Genomic DNA, 20582 nt, shown 5'->3' with positions numbered 1-20582 from the left:
TGTCCGTGTATAGTTGTGTGGGGTGTGTGTGTGTGAGATGTGGATGTTGTGTGGGGTGTGTGTGTGTGATGTGGAGCCTGGTATAGTTGTCTCCCTGTGTGGCTGTCATTACGGCCGTCTCCCTGCAGAGCCCCCGTTGGGTCCCCTCTCGGGGCCGAGGGATGGGGCCGCGGGGGCAGGCTCCCGGCCCCGGCCCCGGCCCCGTGTGGCGACTCGCGAGTGCGGCAGGCTCCCCGCTCCCCCGCCCCGCCGGCGGTGCCGCAGTGCCGTGCGCTGCCTCTGGGGCCGGCCAGGGGGCGCTGGCTGCTGCTCGCCGAGGCGGCCTCGGCCGCGGAGAGAGCTAGCCCGGGCTGGCTTGGCGTGAGGGCGGGCGCCGGCCTCTCCAGCGCTCGCTGGCTGTGTGTGCGGGGCCCGCCCGGGAGCGGCGGGGAGCGGAGCGGGGCCCGGGGGATCCCCTCAACCATGCAGACCCGGCGGCGCCTGCTGCCTCCCGAGGTGAGTGAGCCGGCCCGCGCCCTCCACCCCCAAGGCCCGCCCGGGCACCCCGCTCCCCAGGCCCCTGCTGCCCGGCGTCAGGCCCCGCCGGCCTCCCGGGGGAAGCCTCCTCACCTCACGGGAGCGGCGGGCGACACTGTCCCTGGCGTGTCCTGAACGGGGACCAGGGCTGGGGACTCAAAGGAGCCAGGAGCCCCCTCCACCCGGGGCAGCCAGAGGGGAGAGACCCCCTCCCACGGAGGAAGAGGTCAGGGACGAGTCCTCAGCGAGCCCCCAGCCCTGGGACCCCCCTCCCCCGACTGCAGCTGAGGGCGCTCGAGCCCCCAGTCCCGGGCACCTCTTCCCTTCCCGGCTGCAGCTGAGGGTGCTCGAGCTCCCAGCCCTGGGACCCCCCTTCCCTGGGACCCCACTTCCCCGGCTGCAGCTAAGGGTGCTCGAGCTCTTAGCCCTGGGACCCCACTTCTCTGGGACCCCACTTCCCTGGCTACTGCTAAGGGTGTTCGATCTCCCAGCCCTGGGACCCCACTTACCCGGCTGCAGCTGAGGGTGCTTGAGCTCTCAGCCCTGGGACCCCACTTCCCCGGCTACTGCTGAGGATGCTCGAGCTCCCAGCTCTGGGACCCCACTTCCCCAGCTGCAGCTGAGGGTGCTCGAGCTCTCAGCCCTGGGACCCCGCTTCCCCGGCTACAGCTAAAGGTGCTTGAGCTCCCAGCCCTGGGACCCCACTTCCCTGGGACCTCACTTCCCTGGCTACAGCTAAGGATGCTCGAGCTCCCAGCCCTGGAACCCCCTCTTTCTTGGAACCCCCCTTCCCCAGCTGCAGCTGAGGGTGCTCGAGCTCCCAGTCCTGGGCACCTCTTCTCTTCCCCGTCTACAGCTAAGGGTGCTCAAGCCCCCAGTCCCGGGCACCTCTTCTCTTCTTTGACTGCAGTAAGGGTGTTTGAGCCCCCAGCCCTGGGACTCTCCCCCACCTCCAGCTATAGCTAAGGATGCTCGAGCCCCCAGCCCTGGGACTCTCCCCCACCCCCAGCTATAGCTAAGGATATTCAAGCCCCCAGCCCTGGGACCCTGCAGCCTTGGTACCCCCCTCCTCCAACTGCAGTTAAGGGTGCTCAAGCCCCCAGCCCTGGGCACCTCTCCCCTCCCCTGGCTATAGTTGAGGGTGCTCGAGCCCCCACTCCCCCTTTCTGAGCACCCAGCCTTCGGATCCCAGAAAGGAGGGAAAGAGCCCTCTGAGTGCAGCTAGGCTCCCTCTAAAGTGTGGCTTGTACCTTCTAGTATATTGCTGCTCTCTGAACCCCCAGCCCTGGGATCCCTGCATCTCTTTGCTCTGTATCTAGTATGGTACCAGCCCCACTAGTAAGGGATTCTGTTTATGCGACTCAGTTTTCTCTGTGTAACCCCAGAAGAGGGGAGTGAAACAAACCCCTGTTTGCCCCTAAGGTGCCCCTCTCAGACCCTAGACCTAAATCCTAAAAGGGAGGATTTGTAACTTGTGCCTTTAGTAGTAGTATGCTTGATATGTCTTTATTATTTCATGGTGGTGATGTGAAGCATGTCACTTTTGCAAAAGCAGTGGTGCTGGGGAGGAAAGGGTATGTTTTATAACATCTACAATTATATTAAACCATAGAATCATAGGACTGGAAGGGACCTCGAGAGGTCATCTAGTCCAGTCCCCTGCACTCAAGGCAGGACTAAGTATTATCTAGACTGTCCCTGACAGGTGTTTGTCCAACCTGCTCTTAAAAATCCCCAATGATGGAGATTATACAAATTATACAACCTCCCTAGGCAATTTATTCCCGTGCTTAACCACCCTGATAGCTAGGAAGTTTTTCCTAATGTCCAACCTAAGCCGCCCTTACTGTAATTTAAACCCATCGCTTCTTGTCCTATCCTCAGAGGTTAAGGAGAACAATTTTTCTCCCTCCTCCTTGTAACAGCCTTTTATGTAATTGAAAACTGTCATCATGTCCTCTCTCAGTCTTCTCTTCTCCAGACTAAACAAACCCAATTTTTTCAATCTTCCCTCACAGGTCATGTTTTCTAGACCTTGAATCATTTTTGTCACTCTTCTCTGTACTTTCTCCAATTTGTCCACATCTTTCCTGAAATGTGGCGCCCAGAACTGGACACAATACTCCAGTTGAGGCCTAATCAGCGCGGAGTAGAGCAGAAGAATTACTTCTTGTGTCTTGCTTATAATACTCCTGCTAATACATCTCAGAACGATGTTTGCTTTTTTTGCAACAGTGTTACACTGTTGACTCATATTTAGCTTGTGATCCACTATGACCCCCAGATCCCTTTCCCCAGTACTCCTGCCTAGGCAGTCATTTCCCATTTTGTATGTGTGCAACTGATTGTTCCTTCCTAAGTGGAGTACTTTGCATTTGTCCTTATTGAATTTCATCCTCTTTACTTCAGACCATTACTCCAGTTTGTTCAGATAATTTTGAATTTTATAGCTCAGTGGTTTGAGCATTGGCCTGCTAAACCCAGGTTGTGAGTTCAATCCTTGAGGGGGCCACTTAGGGATCTGGGGCAAAATCAGTACTTGGTCCTGCTAGTGAAGGCAGGGGGCTGAACTCGATGACCTTTCAGGGTCCCTTCCAGTTCTATGAGATAGGTATATCTCCATATATTTAACCCTTCCCAGTTTGTATCATCCGGAAACTTTGTAAGTGTACTCTGTATGCCATTATCTAAATAATTGCTGAAGATATTGAACAGAACCGGACCCAGAACCGATCCCTGTGGGATCCCATTCATTATGCCCTTCCAGCATGACTGTGAACCACCTATAACTACCCTCTGGGAATGATTTTCCAACCAGTTATGCACCCACCTTATAGTAGCTCCATCTAGGTTGCATTTTCCTAGTTTGTTTATGATAAGGTCATGCAAGACAGTATCAAAAGCCTTACTAAAGTCAAGGTATACCACGTCTACCGCTTCCCCCCCATCTTCCCCCATCCATGATTGTGTCTAACAATAAAAATAATCCCTCAATATTTCAGTTTTTTTCAGATGTGTACTAATTCTTTGGTCATAAACAGGTCAAGATGATACATTGTGTCTGAAGGACTGTTTTTATCATACTAACTAGCTTGGAAACAAGTACCATATAGGAATTAATAGACCTTCAGTTTTAGAGTTAACTATCTTGTTTATCTATTTATAAAAAAAGTTTTACAGATTTTTTTTTTTTAATAAATCGGAGCCTTCCATGGGATTTCATTGCTTAGGTATACTTTTATTCAAATGTTTCGGCTAGAAATGGACCAAAATGTGAAACCTCAAATCCAACCACCTTTCAATTTGGATGGTGTTAGTGCTTGGTCAGAATTCTTAGATGAACCTTCCTTCCCCTAAGTTTTTGATTCCTGATTGGATTCAAAACTGGAAGGGGCCTACTAGAGCGAGTAGGAGATTGATGGATGTTATGCTGTAATAAAAGCTGTTCTGATGGTTGGGAAAGTTTTATTGTCTAGAAAGTGTTTTTAGACATAGTAATTGAATTTTAGTGACAGATTGTTTTCGGTTGTGTGGAACGCACCTAGGCCTAGGTATGCCTGATAGATAATTCAGTGATCAAAAGAGTATAAAAAATGTATGGATACATAAAAATGTAAATATTTATAAGTTCTGGTTCATGTGTCGATTTTATGAGCTATCAGCCCAAGATAGAGGAAATGGTATCCAATCTAAACATGGACCCAGATTCAATCTCCAAACCAAACTCTCATCTAAATCTAATACATAACTAGCTCTAAACTCTGCCTGCCTGACTCTCTCTAATTTCCATATTTTAGATTAGCAGATTAAACTCCTTTAAACCTATGTTGTAGGGTTCAGTACTATGTTAAGGTACAAATGAAATAAATTTGTTTTTAATTTAGCACAATTGGTAGCCTGTGTCAGAGGGTCTCAAAGCAGAGAAAGAGCAGCCTCGGCTTCAGGAAGATTGTTTGGTCTGAGCAGGGTTTAATGAGGAAGTTGTACTATTATAATGCTTAGCCCCTGAATGATAAGATGTCAGTTTCTATTGTTGCAGGTCTCTTCCTTATATCCGCATTTAGCAGAAGATAAATTATGTTTTCAATTTGAGGCTTTTTTATAGTGATTTAAAGATCTTTGTAAAATTGACTTAAATGGCATGTAAAATGTTAATGGGTGAGGTATTAGTTATTTATTATTTTTAATAAACTCTGGTCACAAAATGACTTTTGTCTTTCTAAGAAGTTGGGTGTTAACTCTTTATTTTCCTAATAAATCTTTTTCTTTTACTATGTTGAACATATTCCAAGTAAAAATTTTCCTGGTAGGATTTCAGATGGGAATCAAATGGAATAATTTCAATCCACAGACAAATACTGATGAATCAGGGATTTTATAAAAAAGCTGTTTAGAGAGGTTAGTGTAGTTCTGTCCTATTTCAAAACCTCTTAATTAAAATGGCCACAATTATTGTTTGTAAATGTCATTAAGATTAAACTGTTTAATGAAATTAAAAGGTGGACTCTTTTATATATCTATCTTAGATTCTTAATGAGATCAGAATCTTTGAGGTTAACAGAAACGTAAACCAACATGCTCAATTTTCCTTTCATGTTGGTCGAAGGACATTCTGAGAAGCTGTATTTTCTGCTACAATATAAAAAATTTAGAGATAATTTTGTATTGATAAAGAATGTGCAATTGATGTACAAGTGGCTGAAAACTAGTTATATTTTGGAGCTCTGGAAAATGGCAATGTTTTTTGTGTTGAGTTTTAATCTTTAATCCTGTATTTTGTGGAAATACTAGCTTTTCATACTATTATGTTTACAGGAGTTTAAAAAGACAGCTGAGCAACCATGTATGGGATCCTTGTTACTCTACTCTAGTTTTTTTCTTACTTTATTCATTCTCTTTAATTTACCTTAATTAATTATTGGTATTTCTAATTATAAATTGAATTCAAAGTGGTTATTTATGGAGGTTCATCCATCTGCTCTCCCAACTTCTGGCAATCAGAGGTTTAGGGACACCCGGAACATGGGGTTGCATCCCTAACCATCTTGGCTAATAGCCATTGATGGACCTATCCTCAATGATCTTGTCTAATTCTTTTGGCATGCACAACATCACATGGCAATAAGTTCCACAGGCTGACTTTGTTGAATGGATGTTGAATGTTGGACTTTTTCGTTGCATCAGTTTCTTTGATTTTTCTCTTTGTTCTTAAATAGCATTTAGTAGATCTTAATACTGAATTGTATACATAAGAATACCACTAATGAATAGTTCCAATGTATTATATATTCTTTGCAGGTTGGAACTAGACATTTACAAATATTTAACATATATTATTCTCCCTATTGGTTAGGTGGGGCTGTATGCTTTTCTATATTATGAATCTGGAATTTTAAAAGACCCTTAAGACAGTTTGCAGTAACTTTTCAGATGGACTTCCAGATAAATCAAATGTGGTCAAGTATGTTTAGAATAGTTTTAATGTATGTATTTTAAAATATTTCCCCCCCAAAGTTCTAAGAAAGGTTTGGATTGTTGTCATGAGACTGTTAGTGGTTCTAGGAAATATTTAGGGGTGCAGCCGAATTCCTGTCCTCTAAACTAGGATGGCTCATATTTTTCTACCAAGAATTTTATTGCATACCATTGTTGTTCCTTTTTATTTTTCTGGTTTTGTGTGACTTCTCCTTTTAGTATCTTTTAGAGAGTGTGGTGCTATGCTTCTATTCAGTGTGTTTTTCAAGGGGAATCATTCTAGAGTGAAATTGACTAGTATTTCACAATCAGTAGATGGTGATCTATGACTAGGGTTCTTTGGCCAAAAACTTCATAGCATTTCTACTATCGGTTCAGCTCCACCGTATCAGCAAATGTGGGAGCTCTACTGTAATTGGGCTCCAGGGATCTATTGTTTTAACCACTACTGCCTAACCCTGTTTAAGACAGGTCTGTATGTGTAAAATGCCACCAGCACCTTGTCTACACTACTGCTCTCCTATTTGTTACCACCAGCAGAGCTGAACTGATATTTGCAACAATGGGAAAAATCTGATGTAGATAAGGCACTAATCAGTTTTCCCGCCAATTATAGCTGTGTGAAAGTACTTCTGTACTGCTGCTTTCAATTTGGAGATATGACTGCTGTGATCATTTCCCTACTGCTCCGGGGGCTCCTGATTTGTGGTGGGTGTATGATCAGAAACCTGGAAAATGTTATGAACCCCTATGTATATTAGGGAAACCCTCTGCCTTAGTGAAGCTTGAAATTAATGGTTGTCTACCAATTTTTGCCTTTAGTTAGGCTATGGCTACACTACGAGCCTTTCAGTGACAGTGCTGTGCCACTACAGCCATGCCGCTATAAGGCACGCAGTGTAGCTGCTGTTTGTCAGCAAGAGAGAGCTCTTCTGCCGACAAAAAACTTCCACCCCCACAAGTGGCAGCAATTTTGACGGCAGGAGAGCACTCCTGCTGACAAAGCAGTGTTCACACAGGTGATTTTTGTCACTAAAACTTTTCTCATTCGGGGGTGTGTGTTTTTTTTAAGAGCCCTTGAACGACAAAAGTTTTGCTGATGAAGTGCCAGTGTAGGGAACCCCTTAGCAAATACTGATTTCTGTCTTTCTAATGGGTGTTATTTACTTGTTAATACCCCAGTGTCCTCAAAGATATTAGCACAGTTCTGGGTCTGCACAAAAGGGCAAAGCATTTAATGTATAGACTAACTACAATGATTATTGTTTTTTCAATGAAGTGGCAGATGGGGACACCCATCCCTCTGACATCCCAGGATATGTGGAACCAGAGGTAATTTCCCATCAGATAACTTAGGTCAAATTTGTGCCAATGATGCTTGTGAGTTCTTTTATTAAAAGAAGTGCACTTACTGCACCAATGAAACTTTGCAGCATTATTAGTGTGTCTCATTATCCTGGTCTTAACATGGCATTCAAGAAGTATCACCACTTTGTTTCAGTGTTTTGAGTTAATGTAGAATAATGAAAATGTTTTTGTATGACTTACCTGAAACATTTAATGGAAACATGTGAAATGAAACCATTACTCATTTTGCAAATGTTCTTTCAAAGTACAGTATTTATATTTATCTGCTCTAAATTTTAAATGTTTCTTTTGGTGAGTAATAAAAAATGAATTTGTTACAGAATTCATAGCAAGATTATCATTGGAGGTCTGGTGATGATTTATTTATTTTTCTACAAGTAGTATGATATACTTACACTGAACATTACCAACTCTTTTAAGAGGCAGATCAAAGAGCTTTTCAGATCCCATAATAGCAATTTTGTCCATGAATGACACTGTAACTATCAGAGAGGCTTTCCGTTTTGCAGACTTAGTTTTGTTGTGTTGAAACTGCTTTGAACTCAATACACATGTTCACCCAACTGCTTGTGCTTTAAGTACTGTATGAGCTAAATGATGGATTTGGGGTCGGTAGGATAAAAGCTAATTCAGATGTAGTTATGAATCCAGAATGTGGGTATACACAGTGATTGCAAATATAAGGTGAAATAACAAGTTTGTATGTTTATCAAGAAATATATTAGACAAAATCAGTTGGCCAATCTGATGGCTAGATGGCTCGGAGGTGTCAATAAACAAAAATTTTAATTAAGACTTAATGACACTGTCAGGTTAAAAATAGTCACAAAAATATATTTCCTTAGCTTTGTTACTAATATTTCAGATTCTAAAAAGTAAAAACTTTAATCAGATAATTTTATGTTTGCTGTTGTTTACTTTTTACATTTCACTGAGCAATTTAAACCACTCTCTCTCACTTTTGTTTCTACTCAGTTTCATTTTTCTGGTTCTCATGTGCTCATTGTTCCATTAGCAGGGTTGCAAATACTACAGGGGAATGTTTAAGGAAGATACAGTGCTGGGGCTCTTCTATTCCAGCTTCTCCCCAGACTTTTTTTTGCCCTGGGCAAGTCACTTAACTTTTGAGTGCCTTAAATTTGCCTGTCAGTTTAAGGTTATCTGCACCTCTGGTCCCACCTTTTTGGCCTGCTCAAGGAATGCTCTCAGGTCTCTAGCCTTCACCTCTCTCTGGGTAAGGACCCTTGTCCTATTCCCAATCCCTTCTGACCAGAGATTTTAGGCTGCAGTCTCCTGCTCCTTACTGCGGTTCTACCCAAGCATATCTTACGAACATCCAGCCCCCTGCTCCTTTATTTCTCTCCAAGGACAATGGCACAGTTTTTACAAATGACCAGACAGTCTTTGTAAGCAGACTGTATGTATTCAGGGATGAAGAGCATACAGAGAAAATGTAAACACACTGCAAATGTACATGTCCAGCAAATATACCATAAACCACCCATTTTCCACATAGGGAATCTGGCAGACCAATGCCCTTCAAAAGTTTTCTCCAGGGTTGGGTCCCTTTCTTAGTCAAAAGGTCATGTCTGTGTGTTGGATCAGAAAGAAGACCTCTGAATCTCCTTAAACTCATCTTTTTATACCAAAAGCCTTTTGGTTTCCTTGGGCCTCTGGTATCTGTTTGGCTCAGAAATGCAAACCACCCTAGGGCTAGGACTACTCTGGAGTTGTTTACAATCTCCGAAACTGTAGTAATCACCCCCAACTGGTTTTAGTTCCAGGAGCAGTTGTGGTAACCCTCCTCCCATAGAATTTAATACAATTCCTACTCCACAATGATAGATAGAACATTCCCAAAATTAACACTGTATGGTCCCCAAAAATGCTGTATGTGGTTGCAATATCTGTGACAGTCACTATCAGTTAAATAGGGATAATACTAACCTTACCCTCTTTGGGACTGTCACAGGTGCCGGTCTCATATGATGGTGACCCGTGGAGGGGAGGTGAAGGATCACATGACCCTCCCCAAAATGCTGGGGGGGGAGGAAAGGCCGGCAGCTGGGGAGATTAAGGGTCAGGGCCAGAGCTGGAAGGGAAGAAGCGGGGCCAGAGCCTCTTGTCTTCCGGCCACGCTGCCTGGTGCAGCTCGCAGCAGCTGCATTCTCCCAGGCAGCCTCCGGACACACTGCTTGCCTGGGACAGCCTAGGCAGGCAGTGTGGCCAGAGGCTGCCTGGGAGAGAGCAGCCGCTGCGTGCCGCACCTGGCAGCATCCCAGGCAGGCAGCGTGGCCGGAGGCTGTGCCTGGGAGATGCCGGGGGACTGGAGCAGAGCCCCCACTCGGCCAGGTAACATGGGATGGGGAGGGGATGGGGAGAGCGGGGGGCCCCCAGGCTGGGGGTGGAGCAGGGACGAGTCACAAGGGGAGCGTGGCGGGGAGGAGTCACATGAAGGGGTCATGTGGGGAGGTCACATTCTCCCCTTTAGCTGGTGTCCTGTTTGTGTCCCTCCCACTAGTCACCTACTAAATTAACTAGTGTTTCTAATTTTTAGTGGCTTTTGGATAGATGACGTTGCCTACACTGGAGAATTGACAAAGAAATTCCCACTTGTTCAGCTGGACCAATGGTGGAATGAGTGGGAGCCCCGATGTAGACAAGGCTCTGGTGGCTTGACCTGTAAACCACCATCTTAGTTCTAATCGAATCGTGGTAAAAATGGGTCTGGTTGCTGGAGCCTTACCTATGCTAGGACTCCCACTAGTTCTAACCCCAGTTCTGCTGAATTGGTAGGATTTTTTGTCAAACCTCGAAATGGCGGTACTGTTTTAATCTAATCTAATCTGATTTAAAAAAAATAATTACATTTCTATTAATAGTTTGTAAAATCATTTTTTAAACAATCTAAATATTGTCTACAGTACCTGAGTGTGCCGTTGAAGTAATTTATTCATAAAATGTACAATAGTTGATGTATAATACTATTAAACACACTTTAATCTAGTACATAAACCCTCTTTTAATTCATTGATTTGATGTCTCAACTATAAATACGGAGATTTTCAGGAGAAGAAGAAAAAATCACATTAAACAATTTAACTTTTAAAAACTGCAATTTAAAAAGTATTCTAGGAACTAATTATTATGGTGCAATGATTTATTTTTTAAATGCTTGTTTTATCACACAACAACATATGCATTACTGCAGTTAAATGGACATTTCATCTGTACTGTGATCAAGTGAGTGACAGCTTTACTCTTCACATATTAATCTTTATCTGGTTTTGGTATCTAAGGGTACATCTACACTACAGGGGGGAGTCGATTTAAGATACGCAAATTCAGCTACGTGAATAGCGTAGCTGAATTCGACGTATCACAGCCGACTTACCCCGTTGTGAGGACGGCGGCAAAATCGACTTCTGCAGCTTTCTGTCGGCGGCGCTTACTACCACCTCCGCTGGTGGAGTAAGAGCGCCGATTCGGGGATCGATTGTCGCGTCCCGTTGGGACGCGATAAATCGATCCCCGAGAGGTCAATTTCTACCCGCCGATTCAGGCGGGTAGTATAGACCTAGCCTAATTTATACACAGTTTCAGCACATCAGAACAAAAATGCTGTTCCCTAATACAACAAAAATAGGTACTATATGATAGTTTGTATCAGGGCTGGTTTTCACTATGGGGAGATCCATGCTGCTGCAATTGATGCAGCAGGGATCGATTTAGTGGGTCTAGTGAAGACCTGCTAAATCGACGGCAGAGCGCTCTCCAGTCGACCCTGGTAATCCAGCTCTCTGAGAAGAGTAAGGGAAGTCGACTGGAGAGCGTCTCCCATGGACGCAGCGCAATGAAGACACTGGGGTAAGTTGATCTAGCTACGTTGACTACAGCTATGTTATTCACATAGCTCGAGTAGCGTAACTTAGGTTGACTTACCCCGTAGTGAAGACAAACCCTCAGTCTTTCCAAACCATGCCATATAGTAAATTGCCACTGCTCCCACTTTTAGGCCATCTTGATAATCCAGGAGGGCACAGTAGTTGCTCTTGTATCACAAAATTACACTGTGGATGGGAGAGAGGTTAATTCATAATTAGGGTATATTGGATGCTCCTTTGGTATTTGGTGCACTCAGCAAATAAAAATACACTTACTGCACATCTGTTAAGCTACAGTATTTGCAGGTCACTTTAAATAGCACGTATTGAAATGCGCTAAATGTCAAATTGTAATTCTGAAATTCTTATATCAATGCATGTGTTTTTGTATAAGTGGTGAAAGGTGAATTAAAAGTCAGTTTGCTTTACACATTGTACTGTACTTTTTTGAAGCTTTAACTGTTTTTAAATGTAAAGTGTCACTTAATATTGAACATCAATATACACATGTATTTGTAATTAATAATACATGACTATAGTTGATATTTGAATAACATACTTTTCTATGTATCATACTTTCCTAGCTTGCAAAGTCTTCAATTAATTTGTCACCTGTAAAATATATTTGCAGTTTTCTTCCTCAATTGGTATATCCCCCCCCCCTTTTTTTGTGTGTGTGTGGAAAAGATCTATATTAAAGAACAAGGAATAGAAACTGACTTTGGAGATTGATGTACAAGAAACTGGTATAAATTAAATGTCCCCTGTTCACTGAATTTTTTTTCTTCCTAGTCCTTTGTGTTTCCTTAGCTGTGTTTTTGTCTCTGCTGGTCAGCGTCACTTCTCTATAGATGCATTTGTACATCCTCTTGCCTTTTAAGTAAACATGTAAAGAAGATCTTTTTTGTAGCTAACAAAACTTGTTTTAAGTAGAGGTCCTAAATACGCGGTTTCTTGAGTGAAGTGTAAGATATGAGTGTCAGATCTGGATCCTTCTGGATACTGTGTGTGTGTGTGTGTGTGTGTAAATGTTGTAAATCCTATTACCCAGAGTAATGTGCATGGTTAATGTAATGCTTCTCATCTGATGCCTTAATGATCAACTAGGATCCCAGATTGAAGATTGTAGTTGAAGTGGCTTGAAGAATTGGCTTCTCTTATCACTTGGAAGTGTGGTACGCACATTGTGTTGACAATTTCAATCTGCGTTAGCTGTAATGTTTTGATTGGGATCTTACCAGGAGTGTTTGAGACACAGAACTTCGCATGCCCTGGAAAACAGGGGCAAGAAAATAAGTGAGTGTTGGAGAAATTAATACGGGAAAAAGGGAGTGAGACTGGGAAATAGACAAGGAGATTAGTCCTTTTTTTTTTTTTTTTTTTCTCAATACAATGCCTAAAGTCTGCAAGTGCTTAACAGACAGATATTATAGATACAGTCTCTGCTCTGAATAGCTTAAAATCTAAGATCCTGACCCTGTGAAGGGAACTGCCATTGTCTGGTGCCTCTGTGGAGCCCTAATTATTTTGTGGGGAATCTGAAAGAGGAAATCACTTTGCAGGATCGGGACCTAATTGTATTCACGAAGCAGCAAAAGAGAGCAAACAGTGATAGGAAGCATGTGGGTTAAAATAATCTCTCCCACCTTGACCTGCTTTTTTGTTCTTCACCTATTATGTCTTCTCTCTTAAATTGTAAGCTCTTTGGAGCAAAGCCTTTTGTATAAGTTTGTACAGTATTTATCACAATGGGCTCCAACCTGGTTAGTCCCAGAGCTGCCACAAATGATAAATACATAATTAGTTCATGCAATTACTCAGGTTTGTTACAATCATTACTTTATTATTCTACTGCCTTTATGTGTGTACATAAATATATAACCTACAAATGGTTATAGCTAAACATATAAGTTTATTTATTTACTTGGTTTTGAGGGAGACTTGAGAAAGGAGCACAGATAGAAGTGGAGTAAGAAAATGCAGATTGGAAGAAGCAACAAAGGAAGGAAAGATATGGGCATTAACAGACACGGAGGAAAATGTTTGAGAAGGAAAACTGGACAAAGACGCTGAGAGAATGTAGTTCAAAAATTGACTACTATTGCATTTGAATTTCAGAAGTTGTGAGGTCCTTAGGACTTGAAAATTAGATGCAAGTATCTCAACTCAGTCACACAAAATTCATGAAGGCTTGTGTCTGTTAAACCTTTATTTTATGTATGTGCACACACACACACACACACACACAGAGCTAGCACACAGTAGGTATATATTACTGACTACCCAACCAGGATGGTGATAGTGACTGTGAAAACTCAGTAGTAATGGGGGATTTCAACTATCCCCATATTGACTGGATACATGTCACCTCAGGACAGGATGCAGAGATAAAGTTTCTTGACACCTTAAATGACTGCTTCTTGGAGCAGCTAGTCGTGGAACCCATAAGAGGAGAGACAATTCTTGATTTAGTCTTAAGTGGAGTACAGGACCTGGTCCAAGAGTTGAATATAGCTGGACCACTTGGTAATAGTGACCATAATATAATTAAATTTAACATCCCTGTGGCAGGGAAAACACCACAGCAGCCCAACACTGTAGCATTTAATTTCAGAAAGGGGAACTACACAAAAATGAGGAGTTAAACAGAAATTAAAAGGTACAGTGCCAAAAGTGAAATCCCTGCAAGCTGCATGGAAACTTTTAAAAGACACCATACTAGAGGCTCAACTTAGATGTATACCTCAAATTAAAAAACATAGAGAACCAGAAAAGTGCCACTGTGGCTAAACAACAAAGTAAAAGAAACAGTGAGAGGCAAAAAGGCATCCTTTAAAAAGTGGAAGTTAAATCCTAGTGAGGAAAATAGAAAGGAGCTTAAACTCTGGCAAATGAAGTATAAAAATATAATTAGGAAGGCCAGAAAAGAATTTGAAGAACAGCTGGACTCAAAAAGTAATAGCAATTTTTTTTTAAAGTACATCAGAAGCAGGAAGCTTGTTAAACAACCAGTGGGGCCACTGGGTGATCGAGATGCTAAAGGAGCACTCAAGGACAATAAGGCCATTACCGAGAACCTAAATGAATTCTTTGCATTGGTTTTAATGGCTGAGGATGTGAGGAAGATTCCCAAACCTGAGCCATTCTTTTTAGGTGACAAATCTGACAAACTGTCCCAGACTGAGGTGTCATTAGAGGTGGTTTTGGAACAACTTGATAAACTAAACAGTAATAAGACACCAGGACCAGATGGTATTCATCCAAGAGTTCTGAAGGAACTCAAATGTGAAATTGCAGAACTACTAACTGTAGTCTGTAACCTATAATTTAAATCAGCTTCTGTACCAAATGACTGGAGGATAGCTAATGTGACACCATTTTTTAAAAAGGGCTCCAGACATGATCCCATCAGTTACAGGCCAGTAAGCCTGACTTCAGTACCGGGCAAACTGGTTGAAACTATAGTAAAGAACAGAATTATCAGACACATTAGATGAAGATAATTTGTTGAGGAAGAGTCAACATGGTTTTTTATAAAGTGAAATCATGCCTCACCAATCTACTAGAATTCTTTGAGGAGGTCAACAAGCATGTGGACAAGGGGGATATAGTGTACTTAGATTTTCAGAAAGCCTTTGACAAGGTCCCTCGCCAAAGGCTCTTAAGTAAAGTAAGCTGTCATGGGATAAGAGGGAAGGTCCACTCTTGGATAGGTAACTGGTTAAAAGACAGGAAACAAAGGGTAGGAATAAATGGTCATTTTTCAGAATGGAGAGAGGTAAATAGTGGGGTCCACCAGTGGTCTGTACTGGGACCAGTCCTATTCAACATATTCATAAATGGTCTGGAAAAAGGGGTAAACAGTGAGGTGGCAAAATTTGCAGACGATACAAAACTAATCAAGATAGTTAAGTCCAAAGTGGATTGCGAAGAGCTATAAAGGGATCTCACAAAACTGTGCGACTGGGCAACAAAATGGCAGATGAAATTCAATGTTGATAAATGCAAAGTAATGCACACTGGAAAACATAATCCCAACTATACATATAAAATGATGAGGTCTAAATTAGCTGTTACCACTCAAGAGAGAGATCTTGGAGTCATTATGGATAGTTCTCTGAAAACATCCACTCAGTGTGCAGCAGCAGTCAAAAAAACAGAATGTTGGGACTCATTAAGAAAGGGATAGATAATAAGACAGAAAATATCATATTACCTCTATATAAATCCATGGTATGCCCACATCTTGAATACCGTATGCAGATGTGGTTGCCCCATCTCAAAAAAGATATATTGGAATTGGAAAAGGTTAAGGAAAGGGCAACAAAAGATGATTAGGGGTATGGAACAACTTCCATATGAGGAGAGATTAATAAAACTGGGACTTTTCAGCTTGGAAAAGAGATGACTAAGGGGGGATATGATAGAGGTCTATAAAATCATGACTGGTGTGGCGAAAGTAAATAAGGAAGTGTTATTTACTCCTTTTCATAACACACGAACTAGGGGTCACCAAATGAAATGAATAGGAAGCAGGTTTAAAACAAACAAAAGGAAGTATTTCTTCACACAGCGCACAGTCAACCTGTGGAACTCTTTGCCAGAGGATATTGTGAAGGCCAAGACTATAACAGGGTTCAAAAAAGAACTAGATAAATTCATGGAGGATAGGTCCAGCCATTGCGTCCATAGCCTCTATTTGCAAGAAGTTGGGAATGAGCGACAGGGAATGGATCACTTGATGATTACCTGTTCTGTTCATTCCCTCTGGAGCACCTGGCATTGGTCACTGTTCGAAGACTGGATACTGGGCTAGATGGACCTTTGGTCTGACCCAGTATGGCTGTTCTTATTAGAATCTTCCCTATAATATTGAGAACCAAAAATATACACATTTTTGGACAACCTGATTTTTGATAATTACTATTTTTTTCAGAATTTTTAAATAGTTATCATAGATTACAGAAGTATCTTGATTGTCACTTACACTCGGGTGCCTTTACACCACTCTAGCAGTGAAAAGGAGCCTTAAAGTGAGTCTAAATGTAATTTACTCAACTCTAAAGCCTCTTAACGCTGCCAGAGTGGTGTAAAGGTCAATAAGAGTCAAGCATACAGAAATAGCAGTGAAGCCAATTCCAGCCCATAACAGTAGAACATTACAATTCTTGTACTGAGTTGCTAATTGCTGAAGACATATTACACAGCAGGTCTTAATAATGCAGTTAGATAAAGATCATGTGCATTTAATAATGAACTTCATAAAAACTGATGACACAACAGTGACTAACGTTCATGATATCATGCAGGTGAACATAAATCAATATAAAGTAAATATGATAAAAGTACAAAGACTGCCATATAAGGGCAAATACAATTGTCACAGGATATTAAGTTCATCCTGATCCCTCCAAGGATATTGTAGGTCAAAAGGTATTATGAGAGAAACTTCCATAGGTACCTTGTTTACTTTTGGAATCTGATATAAAAATACCAGATTTCAGGAGTTTTAACTATTTTATCATCTATAATTCACAGATTATATAGCACCAACAGAGAGGGGCAGTGGATAGGGTGATCAAGATTGTAGTAAATGATGGTTGTACAGATACACATTTAGCAAAGGTGATCACAGTTTTGTTCGAAAGTGGAAATAGCTAAGTGGTGATGAAAATGATTTTAATATTTGATAGACTACTATTCAGCGTGCTGAAATGGAATGTAGATGTGCAGGCTTATCTTCTGTACAGATTTTTCTTTTTCTGAAAACTGTACAAAGAGCAGTTAGGTGGCTAATTAAACAGAATTGAGGTGATTTTCCTCTGTGGTTAATAGATCTTTAAACTTGGTGGACCTATAGATAAGTAGTGGCAAGTGATCTTCTTTTCTTCAAGTTGCATGTTGTTAAACATTTGACTTTTACTATCAGATTCATTATCAGGTCTTCATGGTTTTTATAATGGGAATTGTTCTTTGGCAGTCCCCGAAACTTAGTCATTGAATCTAGGAGACCCAGTCTTCATGAGGTAGTTTCCAGTTTTGCACTTATTTCCCAAATATCAGGAACACCTGTGAATTTCTCATTGGCCTTTGCCATATTTCTGGGAAGTCATTCTGTTTTCCTCTACACAGAAGCTGAGAGAGCTAATTATAATCGATTACAGGAGTTGTCACAATAGATGATTGATTCATATTGAGATATGGGGCATTGTGCTTGATATAAGTTTACTCTTCAAGCCTGTTAAGCATTAGCCTTTCTTCCACAGTGACGTATTCTAATAGTCAATCCCTTGCCTTTCCCAAGAACAGACAAACATGCAAAATAAATTGTCCCATCTTAAAACAATTTGTCCCAAACTCTTATTTGATATGTTTTATTGTAGCCTTTATTAGGGAAATGTGGTCTATATGAAATTACTATAAGGGGTGCACATTTGGATGAAAGATCATACTCAAAGAGTAGTTATCAATGGTTCGCTGTCAAACTGGGAGGATGTATCTGGTGGGGTCTCACAGGGGTCAGTCCTGGATCTGGTACTATTCAAGATTTCCATTAATGATTTGGATAATGGAGTGGAGAGTATGCTTATACAATTTGCAGATGACCCCAAGCTGGAAGGGTTTGCAAGCACATTGGAGGACAGGATTAAAATTCAAAATGGCCTTGACAAATTGGAGAATGGGAGTGAAATCAACAAGATGAAATTCAATATAGACAAGTGCAAAATACTTCACTTAGGAAGGAAAAATCAAATGCACAGCTGTAAAATGGGGAATAACTGGCTAGGTGGTAGTACTGCTAAAGAAGATATGGGAGTTAAAGTGGAGCATGATGGAATATGAGTCAACAAGGTGATGCAGTTGTAGAAAAGGCTAATATAATTCTGGGGTTTGTTAACAAGGTTGTCGTATGTAAAATACGGGAGGTAACTGTCCTGCTCTGCTTGGCACTGGTGAGGTCTCAGCTGGAGGGCTATGTCCAGGTCTGGGAATCAGACTTTAGGAAAGATATGGATAAATTGGAGGAAGTCCAGAGGAGAGCAACAAAAAGGATAAAAAGTTTAGAAAACTTGACCTATGGGGAAAGGTTAAAAATAACGGGGCATGTTTATTCTTGAGGAAAGAAGGTGTGCACGCGGGGTGCGGTGGTTCTGATAATCTTTAAATATGTTAAATATGCTGTGATAAAGAGGAAGGTGATCAATTATTCTTTATGTCCACTGCAGGTAGGACAAGAAGTAATGGGCTTAATCTGTAGCAAGGGAGATTTAGGTTAGATATTAAGAAAAACTTTCTAACAATAAGGGTAGTTAAACTCTGGAATAGGGCTCCAAGGCAGGTTGTGGAATCCATGTCACTGGAGGTTTTGAAGAACCAGTTTTACTGTCAGGGATGGTTTTAGGTTTCCTTGGTCCTGTCTCAGCCCAGGGGGGTGGACATGATGACTTCCAGCCCTCTTTTTTTATGATTCTATGATTAGTGTCAAATTTGAAATAATTACTGTCAATTATATGTACTCTATTTGCTGATTTTAAAAAACAAACAAAATGTAACTTAGGTTAATTACATGTTCTATGGAATGGGTCCATGACTAAATTCAGAAGCATGAATCAAGTTTAAATTAGAAAAGCATGAAATATACTATACATGAGATTTCTGTGTTACAGTATTTCAAACTGGGACATGTGTGAAATGCTAGCTTGAATTTAGACTGCATAATGTATTTGGAGAGAGCTTTATCACATCATATCAAGGCCTATAGGTTGGGTTTCAGAGCCAACCCCCCAAAACTGCTCCTTTGTCAGCCAAAAGAGGTTGCATAAGAACTGCATGTAGATTTCCCCTCCATCTGCGTTATGAAGATCCTGCCTCCACAGCATTCTGAACATGTATGGGTTTTTCGGCATGAGTATTTTCTGTGTCCAAAAAATAATTTTTCCTCCCTCTGAAGTAGAAAAGGGGTTTGTCTGCAGTGTTCGGCAATAGGATTTGTCCACTACTGTAAGCATTGCCATAGAGCGGGTGTCTTTTACCATCGGGGTGTTTGCCCAAGGGCAGGGATTGATAGCGTTGTTTTCATTTTTCTTCTGCCCTTGCTAGTTTGACTGGGAAGTCATATACAGTGTTTCTTTGAGGCATCTGCTGTTAGGTATACTTTGCTGCTGCTCTGACATGAGTGAATGCCTTCCCCTCCTGGAGACTCAGCAGGAGACAAGAATGAAAATAGCAGCCTTAAAACAGCATGGGAAAAAAATCTACAGGAAAAATGCAAATATCAGTGGAAAAGTTAGTTTCTTTCATTCCTCCTTAGTGAGAATTCAGTTTTCCTGTATCTGCAAAATCACTTAGATGAAGATGGAACTAAATAGAATGAACAGAAGTTCGTTGGCTAATCTTTTATAGACAAAGAGAAGAGAGAATACAAGTTACAGTGGCAAACCTGAAACACAACTATCTAATCTTGGGTTACTCCACATTGAGTAGTAGGAGCAATGGAAAATTTTAGAAGATGAAAAATCCAAGGATACTTGGTATTTCTGATGCTGTTTATGCAGAGGAACCATTAGAAAAGTTTTAATCTCTTTTAAATTAACTGCATTTAATCCCCTACTTCCTGCTCTTAATAAAGTATTTCATAACCCAAATAAAAGATGAAACCATGGGCTCAATTCTTCTGATATTGACTCCAGCCTAATTTGTGGAGAGGGGGAAGTGGGAAGTCTGACAAATGAAAGGGGTCTTAGACTTCTTTTCTCAGGAACTTCCAGATCAACACACAACATTGCTATCCCTATGTTTTGAGATTTTTATCACTTGGATTCCAATTTTCTACATTGTTTCCCAACAGATTAAGACTGAAAAAGGTTAAAAAATTGTTGGGGGTTTTGAAATATAAAGGTTAAAAAATAGTTGTTTTGATGCTGTGAGGGTGTTTTTAGTGTCTCAGTTGTATGCTAAGGCTGTTATGTTTAGTATAGAGGTATGTGGTTCCAATGATGTTACAGAAAATTCTTTACTTCCAGAATACAAATAAAAATTTCTTCTTAAAATACGGAGCTATGGTAGGTACTTTTTGGAGCTTTCTATACTAATACTGCAAGGGTATTTTACCTGATGGGTTTTTTTAGGCTAAGTATTTTTTTCTATTTAATAAGTCCCAGTGTTATTTTTGTTTGGGGGTGTGTGGGGGGGGGGCATGTTGTGTAATAGATAGAATTTTAAAAGTATTTCTTTTCCTTTCTGTCTAATCACATGATTACAGGTTTGCAATGACAATAAAAATATTTTTAAAATGCCAGCCCATGTTCAGAATGTAGTTTAAAGTCCTTTGCCACAGCA

The 20582-nt window shown here is 41.3% G+C and overlaps 1 protein-coding gene across 1 annotated transcript in view; it reads left to right on the top strand.

Annotated features, from left to right (window-relative positions):
* Positions 1–330: 330 nt before the first annotated feature.
* The window catches only part of ZFYVE9 (zinc finger FYVE-type containing 9), a 99598-nt gene continuing 79346 nt past the window's right edge, over positions 331–20582 (top strand). Inside the window, exon 1 of the mRNA XM_054037221.1 lies at positions 331–495. The gene's annotated coding sequence lies outside the window, so the exon portion shown is untranslated. The remainder of the gene's footprint in view (positions 496–20582) is intronic.

This window comes from Malaclemys terrapin, chromosome 8, assembly GCF_027887155.1.
Source record: "Malaclemys terrapin pileata isolate rMalTer1 chromosome 8, rMalTer1.hap1, whole genome shotgun sequence".
In the NCBI taxonomy this organism is placed as follows: Eukaryota; Metazoa; Chordata; order Testudines; family Emydidae; genus Malaclemys; species Malaclemys terrapin.
Note: the sequence above shows the minus strand (reverse complement) of the source record. Positions and strands in the feature narration are given on the sequence as shown.